General features: G+C 38.4%; 1 long non-coding RNA gene across 1 annotated transcript in view; it reads left to right on the forward strand.

Moving 5' to 3' along the window:
• The window catches only part of LOC135049912 (uncharacterized), an 87,929-nt gene extending 80,838 nt beyond the window's left edge, over positions 1–7,091 (forward strand). Inside the window, exon 2 of the long non-coding RNA XR_010241512.1 lies at positions 6,947–7,091. This is a non-coding gene — a long non-coding RNA (uncharacterized LOC135049912). The remainder of the gene's footprint in view (positions 1–6,946) is intronic.
• The last annotated feature ends 515 nt before the right edge of the window (positions 7,092–7,606 follow it).

Raw genomic sequence — 7,606 nt, forward strand, 5'->3', positions numbered from 1 at the left:
GTTCTTGGTTCCTATCCTACCTATCTAATCGCTTATTCAGTGTTCACTTTTTCTGAATCTACCTCCTCTTCGCTACCTTTTTCAGTTGGAGTACTGCAAGGCTCAGTCTTGTGTCCTCTGCTTTTCTCTATCTATACCTCATCTCTTGGTAAACTAATCAGCTCTTTTGGATTTCAGTATCATCTGTACGCAGATGATACTCAAATCTACCTATCCTCCCCTGATTTGTCCCTATCTGTACTGGGCCATGTCACTGAATGCCTTTCTGCCACTTAATCTTGGATGACATCTCGCCACCTCAAACTTAATATTTCAAAAACAGAGTTAATTATATTTCCACTGGCCAATAGCAGGTACCAACCTGATATCTCTATCACTGTTGAAAACTCGACTATCTACCCTACCCCACAAGCTTGCTGCCTAGGTGTCATTCTTGACTGTGATTTGTCCTTTGTTCCCCACATTCAATCTGTCTCAAAATCATGTTACATGCATGTAAAAAACATATCCAAAATACGACCATACCTTACAGAAGACACTGCTAAAACTCTAATCCATGCTCTCATTATCTCCTGCATTGATTATTGCAACAGTCTCCTAACTGGTCTTCCCAAAACGAGACTCTCACCACTACAATCCATTCTGAATGCAGCTGCGAGGCTAATCTTCCTCGCTAGACGTTCATCGTCTGCAGATCCACACCGTCAGTCCCTCCATTGGTTACCTGTAGTCTACCGTATTCAATATAAAATACTTTTACTCACACACAAGGCCATTAACCAAACTACACCAACATACATCACTTCGCTTATCTCAAAATATCTCCCAACTCGACCTCTTTGCTCTTCACAAGATCTGCGTCTCTCATCCACACTCATTACTCGCTCTCACTCATGAATGCAGGACTTTCTTCGTGCTGCACCCACTCTGTGGAATGCCCTACTATGCACAATAAGACTTTCCTTTAGTCTCCAAACCTTCAAACGTTCCCTGAACACTCACCTCTTCAGGCAAGCATATCAAATTCCAGAACCGCCCGCATAACTTTCATAAACCTTCCAATCAAATTGCATCCACTCTGCACAGTCCACACATGTCCTCACATGTCTTCTCATTCTTCACTTTCCCTTCCTCTCGACCCCGGTTCATCATTGCTGTGTGACCATATCATACAGCCCACCAAGAACCTTTGCAATCTGGTGGACAACTATGCAATAGATAGACAACAAAGAGAAATTCACACAATTCTCCACATGCGCTCACATATAATGAACAATCTAAATCCTTATACTTAAATGGAAAGGGAGTTCATCCACATCGGTCACAATAAGTCCAAGAAATTCCGTTGAAACTTCCTCTGGCCCGTTGAGCAAAAGGAAAAAAGAAAAGAAAAAACAATATGGTGTAGTATGTTTTTCTAATGTTCAAGAAAAAGTCTTATCAGCGGGTTATGAATAATAGAGGCGTAGTGCTTCACAAAGGTTATTCTTCCACCAGAAATTATTCGTACCGTACTCACACCCAAGTGCAGTAGAGACCACTCATAAAGGTATCTTTATCTTCCTCCACCTTCTATAACTTCTTTCTATTTTAGTAAAAATAAGAGGTAATGGCGTACCTTACTTACAATGAGTAAAGATAACGCTTGCACATAAAGGTTTCTTTATCTGTATGTGTTTCTTCCTCTATTCTCGGCACTCAAGTTATTCTTTCTGGCACTCCAAACGATCAGTCATGTATGGAGGTGAATATCACGATCAAGAAAAAAGACGACAGGGGAGCAATATAGTGTAGTATGTTTCTAAATATATACAGTTCTCATATATGAACAGTCGGTGGGTAATATTTAATATTCCACCACCAAGGTTCTATAAGGATTCTTATAGAACCTTGGTGGTGGAATATTAAATATTACCCACCGACTGTTCATATATGAGAACTGTATATATTTAGAAACATACTACACTATATTGCTCCCCTGTCGTCTTTTTTCTTGATCGTGATATTCACCTCCATACATGACTGATCGTTTGGAGTGCCAGAAAGAATAACTCGAGTGCCGAGAATAGAGGAAGAAACACATACAGATAAAGAAACCTTTATGTGCAAGCGTTATCCTTACTCATTGTAAGTAAGGTACGCCATTACCTCTTATTTTTACTAAAATAGAAAGAAGTTATAGAAGGTGGAGGAAGATAAAGATACCTTTATGAGTGGTCTCTACTGCACTTGGGTGTGAGTACGGTACGAATAATTTCTGGTGGAAAAATAACCTTTGTGAAGCACTACGCCTCTATTATTCATAACCCGCTGATAAGACTTTTTCTTGAACATTAGAAAAACATACTACACCATATTGTTTTTTCTTTTCTTTTTTCCTTTTGCTCAACGGGCCAGAGGAAGTTTCAACAGAATTTCTTGGACTTATTGTGACCGATGTGGATGAACTCCCTTTCCATTTAAGTATAAGGATTTAGATTGTTCATTATATGTGAGCGCATGTGGAGAATTGTGTGAATTTCTCTTTGTTGTCTACCAGTTTCTTAGCACGTTAGGTGAACGTGTTCACATAATTTACCATTTGCAGCTCCGGAGTGCGCAGTAGGAAGATATCTATTCGTTTTTTCTATGCAATAGATAGCACCTATCCTTGTGTATCCATGCCTATTTCCCTATAGATTGTAAGCTTGTGAGCAGGGCCTTCCTACCTCTATGACTGTTTGTTATTACCCAGTTTTGTTATATCATTGTTATTTCCAATTGTAAAGCGCAATGGAATTTGCTGCACTATATAAGAAACTGTTAATAAATAAAATAATAAATAAATAATAATAATCCACAAAACACACTTTAACAGCCATGTTTTATTTTAGACTAAGCTAGGCATCCTGGGATTACCTGTGTTAAAAGAAGCAAAAAAAAAAAAAAAAAACTCAGCCGTTCATTAATACATTTAATATGCGGAGAATGGCTGGACCAGTTTGCCTATCTCTAGTATATGCAGCTCTCACAATCACTTCCAGTCTTTAGACAATGCACAGTGCATGTATAAGACAAGCTCACTGGGCATCACATCCTGCACCGGAGTGCGTGGTGAGTCGGTGACATCAGAAGACGCATTGGTGAGAGAGTAATTGCTATCGATATGCCATCACTTTTACAAATGTGATTCATAGTCCTTTAGTCATTGATTACCAGCATTTGTAACTGTATTTGTATATCACTGCAATGTAAAATAATCTTAATGATACAGTCTATGGTATCGTTAAGAACAATGGGTCTAATTCATGTTTGTACGCAAAGGCAATTTTATAGGTTACGGACACCCACAGGAGCCATCTCAAACTCATTCACACTTGCGTAAACATTAGCAGACCATACACAAATACGGGGGTCATTGGAGCTGTTTTTGTATGTATAAACTCACGGCTGACGGCACATAGAGGCCCCAAAAACTTCCATGACATGCCTGCATTTCCCCAAGCACTCCGTTTTACACCTCCAAACGGTCACTACCTGTCAATCACTTTCCCATGAAATCCTCATTGTGAGTGAGATAGCAGCGGCACCTTCGTGCATGAGTATTGGGATCGCAGCACATGCACAGACTGCTGATAATAGCTCCATTGCATGAAAATCGACCATTGTGTAGTAACTTGAATTAGGGGCCTAATGCGGCAAGGATCGCAAATCAGCAAAATTAGCAAAAAAAGCGTAAAAATGCAAATTCTGCAACTTAAATAGCAAAAACTGAGGAAAAAAATCCAATTTCTGAGACTTACCAAAAACTGCGTATGCACTATGAAAAGTAGGCATGTAGGGGGCGTACTAACGGGCTGGACTCACAAAAACTACGATCAGGGGCGTGTTGCGGGGGGTGTTGTGGGTGTATGCTGATGGTCGGTGAGTGGTGCATTAGCAATTTTTTACAACAGATCGCACATTTCTGATGTGCAGTTTCTGAGTAGACCACCTTAAAAATTGCACAAGCTGACCTCAGTTGTAGACTGCGTGTATACTGCAATCATTGCTTCATTACACCCAGCTAAAGAAGTTCACACCTCAGACCACAAATCACTTCATTCAGCTGTATTGGAACTTAGAAACATGTAAGGTATTGTTTAACTCTGTAACATATGTTGATTGTGAAAATATATGTTACTAACCGATTTGTGTTTACACTTACTAACAATTGAGGTTTGACAACCACACTATTTGATAGAAGCAAATGTAAAATAACCTTTACAAGCATTTTGCTTATTAGTATCTGCTGAATGACATGAATAGGCCCTACACACTGGCCGATTTTCTGAAAGATATGAACGATCTCGTTCATAAATGAACGAGAACTCGTTCATATCTTTCAGTGTGGAGACTCCAGCGATGAACGATGCGCGTCCCCGCGCTCGTTCATCGCTGGTCTCCCGTCGGCTGTGCATGCAGGCCAATATGGACGATCTCGTCCATATTTGCCTGCACTTCAATGCAGCCGCGTGACGGGGGGAGTGAAGAAACTTCACTCCCCCCATCACTGCCCCCCCGCCGCCGGGTCGCTCGTCGGCCGTATCGGCCATCGGGCACCTCTGCGGCGCATCGGGAAATGTGTAGGGCCCCTTAGCTTCCTAACATTTTTTTTTTAAACAGCCAACATTTTTTTGTTAAACAACATACCCACATACTTTTTTTTATTTTTACTTTTTATTTGTGCGCTACACACATAGACATATGTTGAAGAACAGCAACACCATCTTTTTATTTTCAAGTTTTGCAAATTCTACACCATTTGTATAAATATGAAACACATATTTACACATAATTCCTTAAAGTAAGGTATGTAAATAAAAGCAAAGAAACAATAATATGTAATGTTTGACCACTTCACAATCAAAAAAACACTATATTTTTTTTTGATAAAAATGTTACTGTTGTTTCCAATTTAAAATATTTTGACTCCAAAAAAGTGTGTTTGTTAAAACATATACCAATAATTGCTGTTGTGTAGGGTTTAGAGGCTAGAATTCACACTCTAGTTGAATATATTTGAACACAGTTATGGCATACTTGCCTACCTGACCCTCTCCATGAGGGAGAAAATGCTCTGTTCCTGGACTTTCCTGGTAATGTATGATTGCCATCACCTGTGGTGAAACACCTTTCTTATCAATTAACTAGCTCACCACAGGTGATGGCAATCATACTTACCAGGAAAGTCCAGGAACAGAGCATTTTCTCCCTTATGGAGAGGGTCAGGTAGGCAAGTATGCGTTATGGGCATTAGTCAATGTTTGAAGAAAAACACTATGGTGTCTTTAAGATAATAATTGCTAAATTACCACAAGATCATTTGACCAATTAAGTGATGATTGAATTGATTTACAATTGTTGAGTAGTTTCTTTAATTTGGATACTGGAAAGTAAGTTGTGCAATTTTTAAGGGAAAAAACACTGTTGTTAGCAAAAAATGCAACATCAGAAAGAAACATGTATGCAAAAATTGAGTACATTTGTAATATGTATGCAAAAATTGCGATTATTAAGATGGTTTTCGCAATATTTGCACATTTCACAAGGCCACCTTCTTTTTGGTAAATTAAATTAGTGTTGCAGTTTTTCCGTTTGGGCGTGCTTTTGCTCGCAATTTTTGCTAATTTGTAATTTTTGCAATCCTTACTGAATTTGCCCCTAAACCCAGTAGTTATGGGACCTTTATGACTGAGTATGTACTCTTTTTTTGATTGTGATTCATCTGCAAATTTTGTAATAACTGATTAACACGAGTATTACCTTTACTTCCAACAGGAGATTATTGTGTACAATAAGTCTGTATAGTCCTTGTGTTTTGTATTAGACACATATATATGCCTGTATAGGATATTGGGCCTAATTCAGTAAGGATTGCAAATTCTGTGCCCTGTGACAGCCTTGCCTGATTTACAGGCAGAGGCGATATCATTTTCTGCAGCCCCCCGCACACTGCGATCCAACCTGAATTAGGCCCATTATTAATACATTGTTTATACTGGAATACATTTTCTATGTTAGAAAAAGATGGACACAGTGCATTTTTTAGTATAATGTTTATTTTATAAAACAGATGATGCATATGTTATACATTTAATTCACATTTCTACAATTTACTGGCCAGCACAGTCATTTTCTTTGTGTTCCTTTAGTAGTAATTACAGGTGGAATAGTCACATGTGGCAGCAGCAGTGATTAACTAAAGTTTATTCTTATTCTTTTTTTTTGTAATATAAACTGTTTGGTAATTTCTAATAACTTCTAATTTACAGTAAAGTTGTGATGTTTGAAGCAGGGAAAAGAATGGAGAAATAGACCAGTGGAAACCTATAATAATCAATGAGCTTTGAGGTAGTATTATCCAGCACATTCTATAAAATGCTAGGTAGGACCTGATTGGTTGCTATAGGCAACTTCTCCACTTCTCCACTCTTTTCAAGCTTGATACATTATTATCCCCTATGTATTTGGTGCTAAATGATCGCCTGTTTCACATGGCTCTTTCTGAAAATGTTTTATAATGGAATGCATAACTGTTTGATGAACAAAATATAGACTTTGTTCTTCCATGTTGTTTCACGCACATTTACACACAAAATAAATAATAAATAATTATGAATGTCTAAGCATAATTTATAGTGCTACATTGCTAATTAGAAAGAACCAAAAGTTTTCCTACAAATCTAATTACATGTTATATATTTTACAATTAAAAAAGAAAAGAAAAGAAAATGACAAATAGAAATGGACTTAATTACCATTTTGTGATGTTACACGGTTTATTAGTGAGACGAGACGATCGGTGACAAGGGCTTCACAACAAAACTCTTACACATTAATATATTTTGTGTTCAAGCAAAAAGAAAATACATTTATTTTTTGTTCTGTTTTATTGACTTATATATTTTTCTCTTTTCTTTTGTAGGTCAATGCCGTCTTTTGTGTGGATGGCACTTGTTCATAGTATTATCAGATCCAAGTTGGGTGACTTGAGAAAGTTCAAATTGGACCAATACGTTGTATCAATATTTCTGTGCAGTGAATGAATAAAATTGAGAATGATTCAAGAAGTTATGTTTCTGCAAGCGGGCTTACTACTCTGCACATTGGGCTACATCTGAGACGGATGGTCTGGTTCTGAGGGGTATATTTACTAAGGTCCCGATTTTTTCAGTGTTTTTTTTTTTTTCTCTAAGTGTCATCTCGGGAATTTACTAAACAAAAATCTCGGCAGTGTTGGGGCTATTCGTATTTTTTCCCCCGGCTGAGTTCACAAATACGAATGAATAGACCATCTGTCAAACACGGCTGTTATTTGATACAACTCAAGCGCATCGGCTAGAATGGATCTTAGCACAGCTCCATTCTGGCCTATGATGGGAACTTTGCGATCTGCGGTTAACCGTGAAGTTAATTGTTGTCAGTCTTGTGGGTCACCCCAATTATCTTTGCGGGTAACCGCAGACCGCAAAGTTCCCATCATAGACCAGAATGGAGCTACGCTAAGCTCCATTCTAGCAGCTGCGCTCTGCCTGATTGGCTGTGTGCTACTAGCCTGTCAATCAGGCAGAGCGCCATGACATGG

Source organism: Pseudophryne corroboree, chromosome 1 (genome assembly GCF_028390025.1).
Source record: "Pseudophryne corroboree isolate aPseCor3 chromosome 1, aPseCor3.hap2, whole genome shotgun sequence".
Classification (NCBI taxonomy): Eukaryota; Metazoa; Chordata; class Amphibia; order Anura; family Myobatrachidae; genus Pseudophryne; species Pseudophryne corroboree.